General features: G+C 41.0%; 1 long non-coding RNA gene across 3 annotated transcripts in view; it reads left to right on the forward strand.

Moving 5' to 3' along the window:
• The window catches only part of LOC123588087, a 41,566-nt gene extending 24,952 nt beyond the window's left edge, over nt 1-16,614 (forward strand). For all 3 annotated transcript variants that reach the window (XR_006707692.1, XR_006707694.1, XR_006707693.1), the window contains exon 3: nt 16,260-16,614. This is a non-coding gene — a long non-coding RNA (uncharacterized LOC123588087). The remainder of the gene's footprint in view (nt 1-16,259) is intronic.
• Nucleotides 16,615-22,754: the final 6,140 nt, after the last annotated feature.

A 22,754-nucleotide genomic window follows, 5' to 3' on the forward strand; every position in this document is an offset into this window, starting at 1 on the left:
GTAAGCTGGACAACGAGAGCTCATGTTGTTTTGTTCTTGTCTCTCAGGTTAATGTTTATTGTTGCCTGGTGTCCAGTATCTTTAAACCTGTTGTTTCATATATTATGTCTTGGGTTGTTCGTTTATTTGAGGCAGGAGTGTAAAATCCTGTTTTACATTCCTGTTCATCTGCCTTGAGAGAAAGCAAATGTCCTTTCCTTTATTTCTTAATTTGAGATTCTAAATAGTCTCCATAAATGTCATGGATGTTCTTGAATTATTTCTTTGACAGTTTTCTTCCTTCTATGTCCTCTGTTCTCTCTGAAATTTTTGTTATTTGGATGTTAAATCTCCTGGACTAATCCCCTAATATCTATGCCTTTTTAAATTGAAGTGTAGTTAACATACAATATTATTTTAGTTTCAAGTATACAACATAGTGACATGACAGTTACACGCATTATAAAATGCTCACCATGATGGGTAGTTACCATCTGGCACCATACAAAGTTATTACAGTATTAATTGACTTTTATTCCCTATGCTGTACTTTTTATCCCTGTGACTTATTTATTTTATAATGGGACATTTGTGCCTCTTGACCCCTTCACCTATTTTATCCACTCCCCACCCCTGCCAGTTTGTTCTCTGTTTATGAGTCTGTTTCTATTTTTGTTTATTTGTTTTGTTTTTTAGATTCCACATATAAGTGAAATCATGTTATTTGTTTTTCTCTGTTTGACTTATTTCACTTAGCATAATACCTTCTAGGTCCTTCTATGTTGTCATGAATGGCAAGATTTTTACTTTTTATGGCTGAGTAATATTCCATTGTATATATATGCCACAACTTCTTTATCCATACATCTATTAATGGACATATAGTTTACTTATGTATCTTGGATATTGTAAATAATGCTGCAACGATCATGGGGGTACATATGTCTCTTTGAATTGGTGTTTTTGTTTCCTTTGGATAAATACCCATAAGTGAGGGGTGCCTGGCTGGCTCAGTCAGTAGAACATGCGACTCTTGATCTCGGGGTCATGAGTTTCAGCCCCACATTGGGTATAGAGGTTACTTACATAAGTAAATAAATAAATCTTAAAAAAAAATGCCCATAAGTGGAATTGCTGCATTGTATTTCTATTTTCTATTTTTTGAGGAACTTCCATACTCTTTTCCATAGTGGCTGCCCCAGTTTACATTTCCATAGACAGTGCACAAGGGTTCCTTCCACATACTTGTCAACACTTGTTGTTTCTTGTCTTTGTAATACTAGCCATTATAATTGATGTCAGTTGATATCTCATTGTAGTTTTTATTTTTATAGTTGATACATAATGTTACATTAATTTCAGTTGTACAACATAGAGATTTGACAAGTCTACATTATGCTACATCAACTACACGTGTAGCTACCATCTATCACCATACAGTGCTATTACAATACCATTGATTGTGTTCTCTTTGCTGTACCTTTTCTCCCTGTGACTGATTCATTCCGTAACTGGAGGCCTGTATCTCCCCTTCCCCCTCACTCATTTTGCCCATCCCCTACCCCCTAGCTACCATCAGCTCTTCATATTTATGGGTCTGTTTCTGCTGTTTGTTCCTTTGTTTTTTAGATTGCACATGTAAGTGAAATAATATAGTATTTCTCTTTCTCTGTCTGACTTACTTCACTTAGCATAATACCCTCTAGGCCCATCCATGTTGTCTCAACTGGAAGGATTTCATCCTTTTTTTATGGCTGGGTGATATTCCTATGTGTGTGTGTGTGTGTGTGTGTGTGTGTGTGTGTGTGTGTGTATCACATCTTCTTTATGAATGGTCCTCTATCGATGGACACTTAGGTTGCCTCCATATCTTGGCTATTGTAAATAATGCTATGATAAACATGTGGGTGTATATGTCTTTTCGAATTAGTGTTTTCATTTTCTTTGGATAAATACTCAGTAGTGTAATTACTGGATTGGATGATAGTTCTATTTTTAACTTTTTGAAGACCCTTCATATTCTTCCATAATAACTACACCAGTTTGCATTCCTCCCAATAGTACACAAAGCTGCCTTTTTCACCACATCCTTGCCAACACTTGTTTCTTGTGTTTTTGATTTTAGCCATTATGACAGGTGTAAGGTAATATCTCACTGTAGTTTTGATTTGCATTTCCCTGATCATTAGTTGTGGTAAGCATCTTTTCTTGTGTCTGTTGGCCATCTATATGTCTTTTTTGGAAAATGTCTATTCAGGTCCTCTTCCCATTTTTTAATCATATTGTTTGGTTTTTTTGGTGTTGTCTTATATTAGTTCTTTATATATTCCAAATATTAATTCCTTATTGGATATATCATTTGCAAATATCTTCTTCCATTTAGTAGGTTGCCTTTTTGTTTTGCTGGTTTTCTTTGCTGTATAAAAAGCCTTTTAGTTTAATGTAGTCCCAATTGTTTATTTTTGCTTTTGTTTCCCTTACCTGAAGAGAAAGATCCAGAAAAATGTTGCTAAGACCAATGTCTAAGGTTTACTGCCTATGTTGTCTTTTAGGAGTTTTATGGTTTCAAGTCTTACATTTAGGTCTTTGATCCATTTTGAGTTTATTTTTGGGTATAGTGTAGGAAAGTTATTCAGTTTCATTTTTTTGCATGTAGCTGTTCAGTTTGCCCATTATATCCCATTTATTTCCCATTTATTTCCAATTTATTGAAGGGACTGTCTTTTTCCCATTGTGTATTCTTGCCCCCTTTTACATAGATTAATTGGGTTTATTTCTGGGCTATTTTGTTCCACTGGTATATGTGTCTATCTTTGTTTCAGCACCAAACTATTTTGATTACAGTAGCTTTGTAGTATAGTTAGAAATCACTATTTTCTATTCTTTGTTTCTCCTACTTTCTGTGTGTCTTTGTATCTTTCTGTGTATCTAAGTATCTGTCTCTTACTCTGCTTTCTTGGAGAATTCCTCAACTTTATCTTTTAAACCTTCCACTGAATTTTAAATGTGTGCTACCATATTTTAAATTTCCAAGATAAATTTTTTGAATGATTTCTTTTTTATAGATCCCTATTCTTATTTAATGGATGTAATATCTATCTAGCATATTGATTATATTAAAAAAATTTTTTAAATGTTTATTTAATTTTGAGAGAGACAGAAACAGAATGTGAGTGGGTTAGGAGCAGAGAGAGAGGGAGACACAGAATCTGAAGCAGGCTCCAGGCTCCGAGCTGTCAGCACAGAGCCTGACATGGGGCTCAAACTCACGAGCTGTGAGATCACGACCTGAGCCGAAATCGGTTGCTCAACTGACTGAGCCACCCAGGTGCCCCATATTAATTGTATTTTTAAATATTTTCTTTTGCTGTCTGTATTGTCTTTGTTTCCAGATTTCATTTCCTTAACTGCTTATTTGATTTCCAGATTTCATGTTAAAGGCTTTCTTCTATTTTTAGGTGATTTCTGTTTTCTCATTCATATTTAAGACGTGACATTTAAAGAAAATTGGAAGCACTTGCCTATTTACACAATAGCAAACTTCATATTTACATAATAGTAAACTTTACCAAATTATGTAGTCACTCTTATATCCCTTATTCCAAAGTGCCTTCCTGTACTGATTTCTGTTTTTGCTAGAATTCTTACTCCAAGATTTCTCTCAAAAAGAGTTTTTTCTCTGGTAAACTCTGTGAACCTGTGCCTGAGGTTATCTTTATTTCATTTTTTGTCTGTTTGTTTGTTTTAGACAGAGAGAGAGAGAGGGAGAGAGAGAGAGCACATATGAGTGGGGGAGAGGGGCAGAGGGAGAGAGAGAATCTCAAGCAGACTCCATGCTCAGCACTAAGCCTCTCACTGGGCTAGAGCCCATGACCCTGGGATCATGACCTGAGCCAAAATCAAGAGTCAGATGCTCAACCGACTGAGCCACCCAGGTGCCCCCATTCTCACATTTAAATAATAATATAGCTGGATAAAAATTGTAGTTCAAAGCTCTTTTTCTGCAATACTTTCAAAACCACCATGTCTATTCATTAAAAACAAACAAACAAACAAACACCATTCCATGACCCTTTATATCAGTAGTTGCTGTTGACAAGTCTGATATCTGTCCAATTCTGGGCTGCATATAGGTTCTCTGTTTCACATGGAGTGCTATCTTTTCCTCTTTTGCAAATATCCTTAATGAAACCAGGACACCAGATCACTCTCTAGAGAAGGGTGATGACTGTATGTAATTAAACCCTACATGCAGCTGAGGCTGTAATTCTCATCACAAGATCTGAAGAGCCAGCTACTCAGCACCCCACGTAATAGATTCTGGAAATGTCCAGCCACAGAATCATGGAAAATGCAAACTCTTTTATCAGTTCATTCTTGGAGAACTTATTATGAAGTATTAGAGTCTCAGTGGCAAAGCCAGTACCCACTCTGGGTCCAGGTATATCTGGGTTCTGTCTAGTTGGAATAAAGATGTGTGCCTTTGTATGCCTCTCCAAGGCTTCCACTCAGTTCTGCTTGCAGGGATGTGGCTTGGTACAGGAGGAACACCAGCACAGTTGGGTCTTAGTGGCGAGATAATGTGCTTGCAGTGTCTCTAGAACACGGTGATCTGGCAGGAGTCTTTAGGAAAGAAGTGCTGACATAACACTATGCTGGACAGCGTGCAAATATATGTATATATGTGTGTGTATACAAGCTCATTTTTCAGATGAAAAGATATGGTTCAGCCAAGATTTCTTTCTGTCTGAGGTAAATGTGAAGTTTTGCTTACCAAGCTCAGAGATTCCCATTCTTTTTTTTAATGTTCATTTTTGAGAGAGAGAGAGAGAGAGAGAGAGAGAGAGAGAAAGAAAGACAGACAGCATGAGTGGGGGAGGGGCAGAGAGAGAGGGATACACAGAATCCGAAGCAGGCTCCAGGCTCTGAGCTGTCAGCACAGAGCCTGACACAGAGCCCAAACTCACAAGCTGTGAGATCATCTCAGGTGGCCCTAAGATTTCCATTCTTTATGAGATCTCCCAGGAAACCCACCCCACCCCTGCTACCCCCAGTATATCTATTTATTCAAAAGATGGAGCATACGTATGGTTTTAGCTCAGTTTTCCCTATCTATAGGAAAGCTTTCTGCTCGTTAAGGTATTGGGAGTAGTTGTCTTACTAGGCAAAATATTTTGTAGGAGAGGCAGTGGTAGGCAGAATAATGTCTCCCCCAACCAGAGATGTCCATATTGTAATCCCTGAGCCTATGAATATGTTGCATTAGATGGCAAGAAGAATTTTGCAAGTAAAATTAAGGTCTTGAGATGGTGAGGTTATTCTGGGGACTGAATTCTGCCAGTTATTCAAATGAGTACGAAATGGATTCTTCCCTAGCACCTCTAAAAAAGAAAGCAGCCTGCTGATACCTTGATTTTAGCCCAGTAAGACCCATATGTAGGGCTTCTGACCTCGAGAACCATAAGGTATTTGTGTTTTTATAAGTCATGAAGTTTGTGGTAATTTGTTATGGTAGCAGTACAGAACTACTACAGAGCCTTGCATAAATGTCAAAGAAGAATCAAAAAATTGAGATGAATATAAATCCTGTGGGAAGGTGATCCTGATGTATAAAATCTTGTGCGTTGTTGTGTTCCCAGATACTGATCATGAGGAGTAGGAATATACCCCTACTTCATAGATACTAAAGTGTGAAAACAATTGGATTTTAGAACTAATTAAATTACACTTGTTGATTAATTTAGAATTGATTAGATTCTTTATAAGCTTGAGGGCCAAATCAAAACCTGAAGAAAGGAGGCAGAAGGCTTCCAGAAATGACTTGAGAGATGCCGGGCCCTAGGGATGAACTGTCTACCTGCCCCCATGGCTACCGTGGCCCTGCTGTCCCTCCTCTGTCAGAGCCCTCAACACCTTTTCACGCAGAGAAAGATGGTAACCCTGTATCCATTGTGTGCATTAGTTTTAATATCTTCTCTTCTTGTTTAAGAAGATGTAGAAATCGAGAGCCCAGAGCCACAGCTGGCTTCTGTAGCATAGGTGAAGTTAATAATGAGAATCTCATGAACTAAACTATAAGTAAAAACAATGGAAAAACTCCTCACCTTACTTAGAATAAAATATCTACCCATGAAGGTGGACATTTTAAATTTTGTTTCCTCTACATATATTGCAAGTTTATATTATGGAAATATTCAAACATGCACAAAAAGTAAGAGAATAACATAATGAACTCTCATGTACCCATCATCTAGCTTCAACAGTTATCAACAATTGTCTGATTTCATGTGTCCTCACAATTTGGTTTTTGTGTATGAGTATTTTAAAGCAAATCTCAGCACCATGTAATTTCACCTATAAATATTTAAGTGTGCATTTCCCTCAGATGGGGATATTATTTTTAATAAGATTGGGGCACCTGGGTGGGTCAGTTGGTTGATTGTCCAACTCTTGATTTTGCCTCAGGTCATGATCTCACAGTTCCTGAAGTTGAGCCCCAAGTCAGGCTCTGTGCTGGCAGTACAGAGTCTGCTTGGGATTCTCTCTGTCCCCCTCTCTCACTGCCCTCCCTCCCCCACACATAAATAAATAAACTTAAAAAAAATTATTCCTGGGGTGCCTGGGTGGCTCAGTTGGTTTTAAGCATCTGGCTCTTGATCTCAGCTCAGGTCTTGATCTCAGGGTCATGAGTTCAAGCCCACTCAAAAAAGAGAGAGATTATTCCTATGGGACTATAATACCTAACAAAATTAAGAATGATCTTAACTGGACTATTAGCCATGAGGTGGAATTAGAGAAGAAAGGCTAGCAGTGAGGTATTCACCTCTGTCTTGGCTTCCTATTGCTGCTGGAACAAATAACTGCAAATTTGATGGCTTAAAATGGCACAATTTTATCACCTTGAAGTTTGGGGGATTAGAAGTCCAAAATCAGTGTCAATGGGCTAAAATAAAGGTGTTCTGGAGGTTCTGGGGGTGAATCTCTTTCCTCGCCTTTTCCAGTTTCTAGAGGCTGCCTGCATTCCCTGGCTCGTAGCCCCTTCCTCTGTATTGAAAGCGAGAAATGGTGCATGACTCTGACCATTTTTGGGGTTACATCTCTCTCTAAGTCTCTTTTGCTTCTCTCTTCCACTTTTAAGGAATCTGGAGATGACATTAGCCGACCAAAATAATCCAGGATAATCTCCTTATTGTGCTGTCATGCACAATGTATGGTACAAGTATCTTCATTTGCAGCCTTAATTCTGTGTTGCCAAGTAACTTAACATAATCACAGGTTCCAGGGATTGGGATGTGGACATCTTTAGGAGGCTATTGTTTGACCTCTACAAGCCCCCTTCTTATTAAAAAAAATTTGCTTTAATTTATTTGTTTTTGAGAGACAGAGCATGAGTGGGGGAGGGGCAGAGAAAGGGAGACACAGAATTCAAAGCAGGCTCCGAGCTGTCAGCACAGAGCCCAATGTGGGGCTCGAACTCATGAACTGTGATATCATGACCTGAGCCGAAGTCAGATGCTTAACTGACCGAGTCACCCCAGGCGCCCCTACAAGCCCCTTCTTAATTCTCCATGGCCTTAGGTATATGGTTGGGGGCAGGAGCCAGGAAAAGCAAAATAATAACAGTATCTGGAAAACCATGAGAGAAGGAATTAAAATCCTGCATAAATAAGAAGCTTCAGGGGAAAATCTTCCAGTATACTCCCTATCAGAAGGAAAAGAGATACAAAAGCCTCTTGAGAAAGGTGCAAGAAAAACTGTGAAACTCTTTGGCATGATTTGCCAACCTAGGGTATATTCAGTGTTGGTCTGGAGTAGAAGGGTGGTTGTAAGGCCCTTCATTTTTCCTCTCTAAATAGGGATTTGATTGTGATAGGAAAAGTCACTGTGGACCTTTTTTAAATTACAGGAATGTAAACCAATGATGACGATAAGCCTTTGTCCATTAATGAAGTGCCTAGCACTTACTGCCCATGTGCCTTTGTCAGGAAGGCCCAGGGATCCAGAGAGAGAACAGCTGTCAGGATGAGAGCAGGGACCCCAGCATCCCTCCTCTGTGAGTCAGCTTACAAAGAGTCCACTTTGACTTGGATGTGAATCCCTCTGGTCTGAACAAGAACACAAGCCAAAAAAAAAAAAAAAAAAAAAAATGTTGTTGAACCAGGTGTTTTATGATTTCATTTTATCTCATCTTTTGAACCATTAGGAAATGTCAGACTTGGTTTGACTTGGTTTACCTCCAAATCTTTTTTTGCCGTATGTCAGCTGATTGCCAGAAATTGCTGACACACACATGCTTATACAGTGATCTACACTTGCTGTTCATTTGCTAAAACCTCTTGATCGTGAGATTAATTCCCAAATACTAACACTGGCATTTTTCACTCATATATTTTCTGTATTCTGAAACTGTATTATTGATGTGGGGGAACTCTCATGTTTAGGTTTGTTAAGTAACCTAAGTAAGTGCTTTGCTATTTGTATTTCTTGTTGTGTGTGTGTGTGTGTGCGTGTGCGTGTGTGCACTTTTTACTTATATATGTGCATAAAGAATCCAACTAGCCAAATAAACAAACATACTACTTCCACACTAACATGACTTATTAAGACTTGTTGAATTATACTGAATTTGAGTAAAACATTTGAGTGCAGGGCACATGGAGCAAGCAAAACATTGGAGCACACTCGCTACCATTTTATCTGAATTTTAGTTTAAAACAAATTTCTGGTTACAATATGATCACACTTCTTACATCTACTTGCTTTGCTTCAAAAGAAAGACTAGCCCTGCCTTTGTCCCATGCAGGCCATGTGCAACAAGCCACAAACCATCTGTGGGGCCAGTGTCAGAGGACAGGCATAGGACCTCAGATACTCACCAGGTCCTCTCTCAGGAATGTGGGAACAGGGACCCAGGAGCAGGGACCCTCTTGGAGGCTGCGTGGGCACCTCAACACTTATTCTCAGGATTGATTTTGCCAGGGTTCCCTTCCAACTCTGCCAAGAATGTCTTTGAGACATAGACTGATGTTAAGAAAGTGAGTAGGAAACAGCTAAAATGGGGTTTAACTCCAGGGGTTTCACAGTGCTGGTTATACTGTTTGACTGTATTTCAAGCCCTTCTCAGGACTTGTGATTATTCCTGAATCTGATTAACTAGAGAGGTTGGAGAAGCCCTCTGGCCAGCTAGAAGGGACAAAAGGAAGCCCTATGCCTCTGCACTCTGCTGTCATTCATCACAAAAAGGCTTGTTTCTCCTATTTTTTGTAGGGGAAAGCGTTGGCAAAATTTAGAAGAGCTGTCTCTTTACTTCAAAAGGAAAATAGAAGGAGGGAGGAAAAGAAGAGAAAAGAAAGGATCAGTTTATATTTGTTTGGGGAAAACTTTAGGTCTGTAACAACAACAAACATCAGTTGTGGTGGGTAGCCTCAGCCCTGCTGAAGGAAATCCAGACCACATTAAAATCCAGGGAATTTGAAATGGCGGCGTTTGTGGTGGCTTGCAAATTTCCATTGGTGATTACTTTAAAGCCAAAGAATTATAATTAAAATAGAAATGGATCCAATTATATCTGCCTTCTGTCTGAAAGGATGTAGCTTGTAATGAAAATCACATGTCTAAACTTCATCTCCTTCTATTTCTAAGCAAGTTGTCCCATGAGAGAAATTCCTTCTTTTCAGCAAAGCTCAATAAACCACACTTCTCCCTCCTCCTTGACTACTGTGGTTTTGCACTGATTTTTAAAAATCCCAGCAAATAGAGCTCAATCATGGTAAATGCTCTCATTTCTCTGTCCTTTCTTCTCTTTATAGGACATGCCAGGGTAACATGACATATCTTTTTGTTTCAAAGAGACAATGATAACTAGAGAGGAGTTAGGAGAATAGGAGTGCTATCTTAACCAGCCAAGATGTACCCTATTGTGATGACAGACTAGGTAACTTAGGCCATTGCTGCCTGGGATATTGTTAGGCTATGAGGAGGCGGCTAGGTGACCCAGGGATAGTGAGGAGCTTGCTAGGTGGCCAGGGGAGGTCTTTCTTAGGGAGAATTTTACCCACTGGGTGAGTGAGGCTTAGATAATATGGTGGTCATCAATGTGTTTTGAAAATGGCAGAGCCTGTACTGGAGCAGAATAGGTCACCAGGCATAAATAGATTACATAATAGTATTGTTCTTATCATTACTACAACAGCTCATGATAAATTTGGTTTGTGTACTTCAAATCCATTCAAGCACAGCAGGGCAGCCCAACACTTTCCTCCTTCCAGGATGCCCTAGAAGCAAAAACAAAGACAAGTCTTTGTGGAGACATATGTTTTTGTGTGCTTATTAATCATTTGAATATCTTCTTTGGTGAAATATCTATTAAAATCTTTTGTTCATTTTTTTTCAAGTTTATTTATTTTGTGGGGCGCCTGGGTGGAGAAGTTGATTGAGCATCTGACTCTTGAGTTCGGTCAGCTCAGGTCATGATCTCACAGTTTGTGGGTTCCAGCCCTGCATCAGGCTTTGCATTGATGGTGTAGAGCCTGCTTGGAATCCTCTCTCTCTTTCTCTCTGCTCCTCCCCAGTTTGCACTCTTGCTCTCTCAAAATAAATAAATAAACTGAAATTTTTTTAAACTTTATTTTTAATTTATTTTTAATTTTTTTTTACATTTATTTATTTTTGAGAGACAGAGTAAGACAGAGTGTGAGTGGGGGAGAGGCAGAGAGAGAAGGAGACACAGAATCTGAAGCAGTCTCCAGGCTCTGAGCAAGTGTTCAGCACAGAGCCTGACATGGGGCTCTAACCCACTAACCATGAGATCATGACCTGAGCCAAAATCGGACACTTAACCAACTGAGCCACCCAGGTGCCTCAAAAGTATATTTGTTTTGAAAGAGAGAGCATGCAAGCAGGGGGAAAGGCAGAGAGAATGTGGAGAGGGAGAGAGACAATCCCAAGCAGGCTCTGCGCTGTCAGTGCAGGGCCTGACATAGGGCTCAAACTCGAGAACTGTGAGATCATAACCTGAGCCAAAATCAAGAGTTGGATACTTAACCAACTGAGCCAACCAGGCACCCCTGTTTTGTCCGTTTTTTAATTGAGATGTTTGACTTCTTACTGAATTATAAGAGTTCTTCATATATTCAAGATACAAATCTTCTATCAGACATCAATTTGCAAATATTTTCTTAGAGACTGTTGTTTGTCTTTTTATTTTATTAATGGTATCTTTTTAAGAGAAATTTTTTAAAATTTTGATGAAGTCCAGTGTATTACTTCTTTTGGTATCGTACTGTGCTTTTTTTGGTGCAGTATTGAAAAGGACTCTTTCCCTAACCCAACGGTCACAAGGACTTTCTATAATATTTTCTTCTAGAAGTCTTAATACTTTTTACTTTTACTTTTAAGCCTATAATTCATTTGGGGTTAAATTGTATATGTTTTGTGAGGTAAGGGTCCTAGTTCATGTTTTTGCATAAGTGTATCTAACTGTTCCAGCAAGTTATTGAAGACCAATTTTTTTCTCAACTGAACTACCATGGCACCTTTGTTGAAAATCAATTGACTATAAACATAAAGGTTTATTTCTGAACTCTTAATTCTGTTCCAGTGATCCACATGTCTTTAAAAAAATTTTTTTAATGTTTATTTATTTTTGAGAGAGAGAGAGAGAGAGAGAGAGAGAGCAGAGAAGAGGCAGAGAGAGAGAGAGGGACCCAGAATCCAAAGCAGGCTCCAGGCTCCAAGCTGTCAGCACAGAGCCTGCAGAGCCCAATGCAGGGTGTGAGATCCTGACCTGAGCCGAAGTTGGACACTTAACCAACTGAGCCACCCAGGTGCCCCTATATGTCTACCTTTGTGCCATTACCATATTGTCTTGACTACTGAGGTTTTGTTGTAAGTTTTGAAATCAGGTAGTGTGAGCCCTCCAACTTTGTTCTTCTTTACAAAAAAATTGTTGTGGCTATTCCAGGTCTTTTGCATTTTCATATATGTTTTAGGACTGACTTATCAATTTCTACAAGAAATTCTACCAGAATTTTGATGGGGATTCTGTTGGTCAATTTGTGGAAAACTGCCATCTTAATAATATTGTTTCTTTCGATCTATTTTGAAGATGGAATATATCTCAATTTATATAGATCTTTAATTATTCTTGCAATGTTTGGTACTTTGTAGTATATAAGTCTTGAACTTTTAAAGTTAAAAATTTACTCCGCTAAGTATTTTATTCCTTTGGATGCTATTGTGAACAGGTTTTCTTCATTTTGTTTTTGAACTGTTCATTAGTATACAGGAAAAATTGGTATTTTGTATATTAATCTTTTGTCCTGAGATATTCTACATACTGATTATGCTGTCTTGAATAAAACCAGTTTTTATTTTTCTTTTCCAATTTGTGTATAATACATTCAGTTAATCTTTCTTGTTTTGTTGTACTGGTGAGAACCTCCAGTATTGTGTTGCATAAGAGTGGTGAGAGCTGATACCATTTTGATTTGAACCTTTTTGTGTCTTTGAATTGAAAGTGTGTATCTTATAGACAGCATATAATTGAATTTGCTTTTTTATCTACTCTGACAACCTCTGACTTTTGACTGGGATATTTATTCTATTCACATTTAATGTAATTACTGAAATGATTGAATTTATATGTGTCATTTTGCTATTTTCTATATGCCTCATGTCTTTTTTTGTTTGTCTATTTCTTTACTTCATTCTTTTGTGTTAAATAATTTTGAACAGTACTTTAATTCCTTGGTTGAGTTTTAAACTATACTTTTTAGTTATTGCCTTAGTAGTTGTTCTAGGAATTACAATATGCATTTTAACATATTACAACCTACTTCAGTTTAGTACTAACTTAATCCAGTAAATTATAGCAGTTTTTTTCCAATAGAGCTTCTTTTTTTTTTTTTTTTAATTTTTTTTTTAACGTTTATTTATTTTTGAGACAGAGAGAGACAGAGCATGAATGGGGGAGGGTCAGAGAGCAGGAGACACAGAATCTGAAACAGGCTCCAGGCTCTGAGCTGTCAGCACAGAGCCCGACGCGGGGCTCGAACTCATGGACCGCGAGATCATGACCTGAGCCGAAGTCGGCCGCCCAACCGACTGAGCAACCCAGGCGCCCCACTTCCTTTTTTCTCTACCCCACCTTCACCTTTGTGCTGTTAGTGTCATATATATTAACGTATCTATATATGTTGTAGACCCTAAAATACACTTGCTCTATATAATTTTATGTCATTTAAAGAAATAGTAAAAGAGAAAAATGTACATTCATTAAGTCTTTTATAATTACTTATATTTTTACCATTTCTGGCATTAATTTCTTCATTTCTTTTGTGATTCATGTTACCAATTGAAGTAATTTTCTTTCATCCTGAAGGACTTCCTTTAGTATTTTTTATAAGGCATGTCTCTTAGTCTCACCTTACATTGGTCTTTGTTTATCTAAGACTATCTTTATTTCACTTTGACTTTTGAAGGATAATTTTGCTGGTTATAGAATTCTTGGCTGACAATTGTTTCTTTCAGCACTTTGAATGTGGCATTCTACTACTTTCTGGCCTCCATTTTTTTCTGATGAAATTTATACTCATTATTTGTATTTTTGTTCCCCTATATATGATTAGTTTTTCTCTTGCTGTTTTCAAGGTTTCCTCTTCGTTTTTTGCTTTCTAGAATTTGATATGACTAAGTGAAGATCTCTTTGTTTTTCCTAATTGGTTATCCTTAGGTTTTTTTGGATCTATAGGTTAAAGCTTTCATAAAATTTGAGAGATTTTCAACAATTATTTCTTCAAATTTTTTTCCTGCTCTTTTTCTGTCTCCTCTTATTCTGGGATTCCCCTTAGGCAGTTGGCATGCTTGATACTGTTCCACAGGTCTCTGGGAACTTGATCTTTTTTTTTTTTCAATTATTTTTCTCTTTGTTCTTCAGGTTATATTTCTATTGACCCTTCTTTGAATCCACTGATTCCTTCTTCTGATATCTCAAATCTACTGCTGATTGCATAATAAAGTTGTCATTTTGTTATTGTACTTTTTAGCCTTAGGATTTCCATTTAGCCCTTTTAAAAATTATTTTATTTTGTTTTTTTTATATTCCTACTTGTTGAATCACTTTAATAATATTTTCTTCAAATTATTTAAACATGGTTTCCTTTAGTTTTTTAAGACATACTTGAAATAACAGCTTTGAAGTCTTTGTCTGTTAAATCCAACATTTGGGCTACTCAAAGACAGTTTCCATTGGCTTTTTCTCCCAAGTATGGGTAAGACTTTTTTTTTTGCATGCTTGATACATTTTTGTTGAAAATTGGATATTTTAGATAATAGATCATAACCAATCTAGATTCTATTTTCTTTTTATTCTCTGGGATTCTTAGTTGTTACTGCTTTTTGTTGATTTTTAACCTGCTTTGACCTGATCTGTTTGACACACACACACACACACACACACACACACACACACACACACCAGTGTGGATCTAGTGATGATTCTGCTCAGTTGTTTTTTTTTTAATTCTTATTTGTATTTTTTATTTTGGGGGCCTAGCTTCTTTTGGGTCACCTTTGTGTTTGCATAGCTTACTGGTTACTCACTGATTGGTCAAAGGTTGTGCACAAACACGGTACTCTCTTGATGGATCTGTGTTTGAATTAGGAGACATATTCAATTTTGGCAATTTCAACTCTACTTTAGGTGTTACTTTAATGCCAGGCCCCCTCAGTTCTCCACGGTGCATGTACACAGGCTCCCAGAAGGCCAGAGTTATGTGGAATGTTTAATGGCTATCTCATTTCTAAGATCTCCTATTCAGTTTCTGGGTAGTCTTAAATTGCTCATTCTGACCAGGATAGCACCTTCACAGTAGGAGATCTGCAGGCTTCTCCCATTTCCTGCTAGCTGTGAGTTGCTACTCTTTACTCCAAAGCTAGTGAGGGCCTGTCCTGCCCTGGCAGAACAACCAGGCTTATTGGGCTGGGATGAAGGGCAGAGGCAGTCCCAGCCAAGAATGCCACCTATCCCTAATGCTTTTACCTGAATCTCCACAGTGTTTCATGATTATGTTTTTCAATTTGTTGTTTGCCTCTGGTCAGTTTTCAGAGCCCTGAAATGATTGCTTGTTTTTTTGTTTGTTTACAATGATGTCCACTTTTATAGTTGTTTTTAGGGAGGAGGATTTGTTGATTTTTTTTTGCTCCTTTATAGCTTGAAATCCCACTTAAATACAATATATTTCTAAAATGTGTTTTATTATTTTAAAGCATAACATGTCATTTTAGCTGTGAATGAGTACTAATAAGTAAAACTAAATCTAGAAAAACTGGATTGCTTCTTTACTTTTGGCTAAGATCAAGTATAGAAAAACTACAGCTCACAATAATGTGACTTTGACATTTTATGATCAGAAACAGAAAAGCTTTCCAAAAGGCATTTTGAAATAATTCCTAAGATTTCAAGTCTTTGATTTGAAAAATCTGTTTATCTGAATAGCAATAGTCTTGTATTTTTACAGCAGAAAATTATTTCAAGCTTTTAATTTAGCAACAAGCATACGAATGAACTAGAGTCTAAATTCAAGAATTCCAAATTTATTCCTGACCATGGTTGTTAGTGAGGCGTAATATATATATATATATTTCTATGGTGTCCTACAAGGGGTTGAGGGAATGTGGGGGTCATGATTTGTATATTTGCCCTCCTCTTTTAAATGGATTCAGCTGAATTGTCTGTGGCACCAGGAGAAAGTAGAAGTACGCCCATGGACCAGGACTGTGGCCATTTCAGGCGCCCAGCCAGACCACCTCCACTGGGTCCTTTCCAGTTCACTCCTCCTTTTCAGCCCATTCCTCTTGCCCTAGCTCTGATGAGGACCTAGGAGCCGGGGGGGGGGGGGGTTCAGGACCTAGAAGACATGTAGCCCTGGTCTTAGAGGCCACATGGCCACCAGGGGAGACTGAAATATTCCAGGACTCTGGAAGCAGGTCAAAGAGCCATTCCTGCCTGAGGAGGATAAGACATCTGGAAAGGAAGGCTTTCCCCCCTGGAATCACTACACACTTGTCTCTGGTGAAGTTTGAAGCCACTGACCTTTTTGTTCTATTTGAAGCTCTCCTTTCTGCAAGTTCTTGTTTCCATCACTGACCAACCCATCTTTCCTTAAGTCTCAGTCTCTCCTAAAGAGGAGCTCTAGGGTTCATCGTTGTCTCCCCAGGTCTAGGAGCTGCGTATGGATGGTTCCCAGTTCTTAAACCTTTCACCTCCATTTTAATTCCAGATGCCTCCTGCCCTGCCCAGACCTATGAGACTCTACATTTCCCACATAATTTCCCTGCTGAGGACCAGATGGCTCCCTGCTGCCTACTCGAGCCAGTCTATGTCCTGCTGGCTGCTGGGTCTTCTGTGATCTAGCCTAGTTTGTGCTTACCTACCCCCACTGATGTCCCATCTGGACAGCGTGATGGCCATGGGGTGCAAGACAGGGAGAAGACCAGTTATTCAGGCCAGCACAACTGTTAAGTGACTGCACTGCTAACAAAAATTGCCTTGTCTCAGGAGCATAAAAATACTTTTTACGTGAAATCAATAACAGAAACACTTTGAGTAAAGCATGTTTTTACTTGATTAAGAAATTTTTTTAATGTTTATTTATTTATTGTGAGAGAGGGTGGGGCGGGCAGACAGAGAAGGAGAGAGAGAATCCCAAGCAGGTCCTGCACTGTAAGCGTAGAGCCTGAGGCAGGGCTTGAACCCACAAACCATGAGATAATGACTTGAGCAGACATCAAGAGTCAGATGCTCAACTGACTGCACCCAGGCAACCCAAGCAATTTTTGAAATGTTTTTATTTATGAGAGAGAGCATGAGCAAGGGAGGAGCAGAAAGAGAGGGAGACAGAGGATCTGAAATGGGCTCCACACTGACAGCAGAGAGCCCTATGTGGGGCTTGAACTCACAAACCACAAGATCATGACCTGAGCTGAAGTTGGACACTTAATCAACTGAGCCACCCAGGCACACCCCCACCCCCGCAAAACATGTTTTTAAAAATATTAGTGGGAGTGATTCAGAGCAAGCAGATTCAGCATGTGAATATGAGCTCAGAACAGTTTCTCTGATGTGAGATCTGTGACTCCATCCGACAGCTGCCCAGTACTTCCTAACCATTCTTTCTTTCTTGGCACAGTATTCCTTGTGGGTTGACTGTGCCTTCCCAATGGATATGTTGGAGTCCTAACCTCAAGTACCTCAGAATATGACCTTATTTGGAAATAGGGTCATTGCAGATGTAATTAGTTAGGATGAGGTCGTTAGGGTGGGCCCTGAGCCACTATGACCGGTGTCCTTATAAGAAGAGGGATGATGATGTGAGGACACACATGCAGGGAGAACACCATGTGAAGACACAGGAACACACAGACATGGAGGGAAGATGGCCACGTGAAGATGGAAGCAGACATTGGAGTGACGCTGCCACAATCCCACAACCCATAAACACCTGGGGTTAATGGAATCTAGAAGAACCAAGGAAGGATCCACCCCTGGAGACTTTGGAGAAAGAGGCCCAGCAGATAGCTTGATCCTTTGAGTATAAGAGCTATGCCAGCTTTACTTCCACTGTACCTGTGGTACCGACACCAGTCCCCAATACATAGCAAGTCCTTAAAACCTCCTGCAGAATGCATTCCTACTTGAAAGTCTCAGTGACATGCATGTAAACACCCTGGACACCATCGAGGGCATTTTTATTTTTATTGTACTAAACCACTGGGCTTCCAGATCTGCTTCCCATGGGCCCCAAGTTTTTAAAAAAAATTTTTAATGTTTATTTATTTTTGAGAGAGACAGAGACAACAGTGGGGGAAGAGCAGAGAGAGAGGGAAACACAGAATCCAAAGCAGGCTCCAGGCTCTGAGCTGTCAGCACCGAACCCGACGCAGAGCTCCAACTCATGAACCACAGGATCATGACCTGAGCTGAAGTTGGACACTTAACCAACTGAGCCACCCAGGCGCCCCCCATGGGCCCCAAGTTTTAGTGATAAGTTGTATCCTAAGGTCCCTGTCCTTGGCGGTTCCTCATCTTCACCTTTCTGACCCTCATCCTTAACCATGCTATATTCCCTCCATGGGTCACCAGTGTAGACTCAGGGCTTTGGGGGCCAGTGCTTCTTCAAGAAGCTCCTGCATGCCTGACCAAACATTTAAGTGCACACACATTCAGGAAGGACACAGACGGGGCCTGCCAAGGCAGAGGAGACACTTAGGGTCATCCAGGGTGCTTGTAGTGGCCTCCTTACTGTCTTCCAGCTTCTGTCCAAGCCCCCACAGTCTATTCTCCACTCAACAGCCAAAGGGGTGTGTTAAAATTGAAGTTGGCCCATGTCACTCTGCTACCCAGAATGACCCGTAACTCCCCTGACTACCAAGAGTGAAAGCCCAGAACTTTACTGTGCCCACCAGGGCCTTTGGGATCTGGTCCCAGCTACCCCTGTGATTTATTTCCTATGCCCTCCTATTCACTCACCTTGTCCCTTGGTGCCCTTTGAGAATGCCAAATGCACCTCTACAGTAGGGCTTCTGCCAGGGACACTGTCTACTCAGATAAATGCATGTCTGTCTCCACCATCTCTTTCAAATCTTAGTTCCAATGTCACCTTCTCAGTGGGCCCACCTGGGCCACCCTATTTTTGGAGTAATTAAACTTTTTATTGTGAGGCAACTGTAAGATTCATATGTAGCTTCAAGAAATAAAGCAGATCTTCTGTGCCCATTACCTAAGTTTCCTGTAGCAGTAATATCTTGCAAACCTATAGTACAGTAGCACAACCAGGACATTGCACTGATACAGTCCAGATACAAAATATCTCTGTCCCCACAAGGATCACTCATACAGCCCTTTTATAGCCACACGCACTTCCCTCTGTCCCCGTCCCCCTGGCAACCACTCATCGGTGGTCCATTTCTATAATTCTGTAATTTCATGAATGTTGTATAAATGGAATCATATAGTATGTAATCCTTTGGGATAGACTTTTTTTTTTTTTTTTTAAACTCAGAATAATTCTCTGGAGATTTCTCCAGGTTGCAAATTTATCAATAGTTCATTCCTTTTCATTGCTGAGTAGTAAGTATTTCACCGAAAGGAGGCGCCAGTTTGTTGATCATTCACATGACAAAGGACATCTGCGTTGTTTCTAGTTTGGGGCTATTACAGATAGAGCTGCTTTGGAAATTCATGTATAGGTTTTGGTGAGAACACAAGTTTTCATTTCTCTAAGGTAAACACCCAAGAGTACAATTCTAGGTCACTTATTGCTGCATGTTTAATATTATAAGAAACCCAGGCCATTCTATTTTGAACTATCAACTCCTCCCACACACCCAGAAACACCCACCATTTTTTACCCCTGCTCTACTTTGATATCAATTTCCCACAGCATTTCACCTTCTAATACACTATATGGTGAGCTTATTTATTTATGACGTGTACTGTGTTTCATCTGTCTTCTCCATCCACCCTCACTGTCATTCTGGCCCAGAGCAGACGTAAGAAGCACTGATGTAGGCACTGGGCTTGATATCGGGCCTCTGGCCAGCGTCCTCCATCAGGGGAACGTTTGCTGGGATTGTGGGCACACACGGGCCAGCGTGCCCGTGAACTGTGTAATGTGGTGGTGGTGGTGAGACAGAGCCCGTGCATGAATTCCTCAGATGAAGCAGCCCACTAGGTTCACAACCAATTCACGTCGAGCTTAAAAGCCAAACGAGGGGCGCCTGGGCGGCGCAGTCGGTTAAGCGTCCGACTTCAGCCAGGTCACGACCTCGCGGTCCGTGAGTTCGAGCCCCGCGTCGGGCTCTGGGCTGATGGCTCAGAGCCTGGAGCCTGTTTCCGATTCTGTGTCTCCCTCTCTCTCTGCCCCTCCCCCGTTCATGCTCTGTCTCTCTCTGTCCCAAAAATAAATAAACGTTGAAAAAAAAAATTAAAAAAAAAAAAAGCCAAACGAGTGCTACCCCAAACAAAGGTTTAACTCCGAAACTATGATCTATGACCTGAATGTGCATGCAGACTCCCTACCCCAAGCAGTGCTGCCAGCTGCCCACCGGTAGTACCAGCAGAGGGACTCATTCTGCACAGGAACAGAGAGGATTCTAGCTAGAAACACTCAGCCCCAGAGGCAGGAGAATCAAGACAGGACCATATTTCATGCGGAAAAGTGAAAACCAAATAAACAAAGCTGCCTGTCATGGCAACGGGCCAGCTCAGCTGTGTAAGTGAACAGCAAAAACATTCCTCTGCTCTGTGGAAGCCCCTGGAAGAAATCCAGAACCTTGTGTACTTAGCCTGACCGGGGGGGGGGGGGGGGGGGGGGGGAGGGAGTTGTTGTTATCATTACCATAAATTCATCTATTCCTTAATATACCAGTTTCTTTCATTTTGAACACTTCCTTGACGTTTGTACCATTCAGTGAATACTGGAACAAATGATTAAATAATTTTGTAAAATAATGCTTTGGCTTGACTGTAAGTGGCAATGTTTATAGTGTTCCCATTAACACCAGATGATGTCAGCCTGACTGTTGTTCTGCTTTTTCAAAAACACATGGAGCTGAAAAAAACCTTCCCAAACAATCCAAAATGAGTCAAGGCTCTAAAAGCCGTTTCTCCATAAACACCCTCCTCTGTGATTTGACCCTGGCAGCAAAACCCATGAGGATGTTGAGAGCGCAGTGGCTCTGAACTGGGAACTCACAAGTCCCGTCATCGGAGCATCATCTAGAGAGATGACGGGCGTCACTGTGTACAGTGACCTCCCAGCCTGGCTCTATGGGATCTGGCCTCTCTGTGCTTTGATTCCTGTGACTCCTGGTTCCCCCTTTTCTTCCTGACCCTTTTTTCTCCTCCACTTTGTCCTTCCTTTTCTTCCCTCTTCTCCCCCACCCTAAGCTAAACTAAGGTAACTAAGTATTCCAACTAGACCCCAACCCCAAAGCATCAGCGTCCATATGGAGATATAGCTGTAGCCTTGATGCCATAAGCTGCCAACCTCACCCAGGAAGCACAGCTCCCCAGACCAAAGGCCCTCCGCCCTGGATGACTGGAAGGAGGGGATGGTGTGTAGGCCCAGGGAGTGGCCTATGCCAAGGGGCAGTTCTCAGTGTTCCTCTCCAAGCAGAGACCCACTCCGTACAAGCCCCATATGGACCTTGTCCAGGCCGCCTGCACTTCCTCAGTGCCCCAGAGGACTATGGGAACAATAGGAGAGCGCTGTGAGTGTTCTGGGGTAGAGGGTGGGGTCTGAAGAAGGAGTTTTCGTTGCAGACTTCAACATGATCTCTGGGGAAGATTATTTTTTTCTTTTTAAGTTTTTATTTATTTTTGAGACAGAGAGAGACAGAGAATGAGCAGGGGAGGGGCAGAGAGAGAGAGGGAGACACAGAATCTGAAGCAAGCTCCAGGCTCTGAGCTGTCAGCACAGAGCCTGACGCGGGGCTTGAACTCACAGACTGTAAGATCATGACCTGAGCTGAAGTCGGATGCTTAACCGACTGAGCCACCCAGGCGCCCCTCTGGGGAAGATTATTATCAGCTTGTGGGAGAAAAGCAGAACCCATTTCCAGAGTCCTCAATGACTAAACTATAAACTAGTGAGCACTTCAGGCCATGGATGGGGAAGACAGGCAGGTACCTTCCCGTGCCTGCATCCTGGGTCAGGGAAACACAGTAGGAGCCATCGTCCTCAAAATCAGAGGCCCCAGAGCCTGGATCCATGGACCATACTGGGCCACACTGGGCTGATTTCATGGTGGCTCCGGTGCTATTCTGCTCAAGCTGCCATAACAGAGGACTGGGAGGCTGAAACAACAGAAATTTATTTCCTCACATTTCTGGAGACTACAAGTCCAAGATCAAGGTCTGACAGGGCCAGTTTCTGGTGAGGACTCTCTTCCTGGCTTGCAATCAGCCATTGTCTCACTATGTCCTCACATAGTTTTCCTCCATGTGTATTCTCAGAGAGAGAGAGAGAGAGAGAGAGAGAGAGGGAGAGGGAGGGGAAAGAGCTCTGCTGTCTCTTTGTAGAAGGACATTAATCCTATAGGATGAGGGCCCTGCCCTTATGACCTCATGTAACCTTACTTACCTCCTTATAGGCCGCATCTCCACATACAGTCACATGGGGGGTTAGAGAGAGCTGGACCAGAAGGAGGACTAGGCCATGGTACATTGTATATAGCCCACTAGCCTGCCTATGAGAAGGCCAGGTATCCACTCCCCACCTCAGCCATGCAGTGGGGAGAATACAGTGAATGGTGTGCACCTGCAGGGCTGTGTGGCACTTGCATGAGCTCACATATGTGGAGCCCTGAAAGGCGGAGGGACAAGCTCTCGGGAGGCACAGGCAGGAGGAGATTAGTGTCACTTTTTCCTGGTGCCACTGGAAGCTAGCCCCTGAGGTGGCAGGCAGCTAGGGCTGGCTCTCTGACACTATGCCTCTCTAGTATCTCTTTCTAAACCTAGACTCTGAAGGGACCTGCTGCCCTTGCAGCACAGTAAATTTCACTGTGTACCAGAGGTCACATGGATGCCACAGAAAAAGAAAAGCCAGAAAAATAAAGAGAGGTGGGCAGTGACAGGGCAGGCCGAACAGGTTACAACTGTGGTCAGAGAAAGGCCTCCGGGGAAGGGGACATTTGAGAAAAGAGGGAAGAGCAGAAGTGAGCCAAGTGGATATGTGCAGGAAGAGCCTTTCAACCAGAAGGAAGAGCCAGTG

Source organism: Leopardus geoffroyi, chromosome D3, assembly GCF_018350155.1.
Source record: "Leopardus geoffroyi isolate Oge1 chromosome D3, O.geoffroyi_Oge1_pat1.0, whole genome shotgun sequence".
Taxonomy (NCBI): Eukaryota; Metazoa; Chordata; class Mammalia; order Carnivora; family Felidae; genus Leopardus; species Leopardus geoffroyi.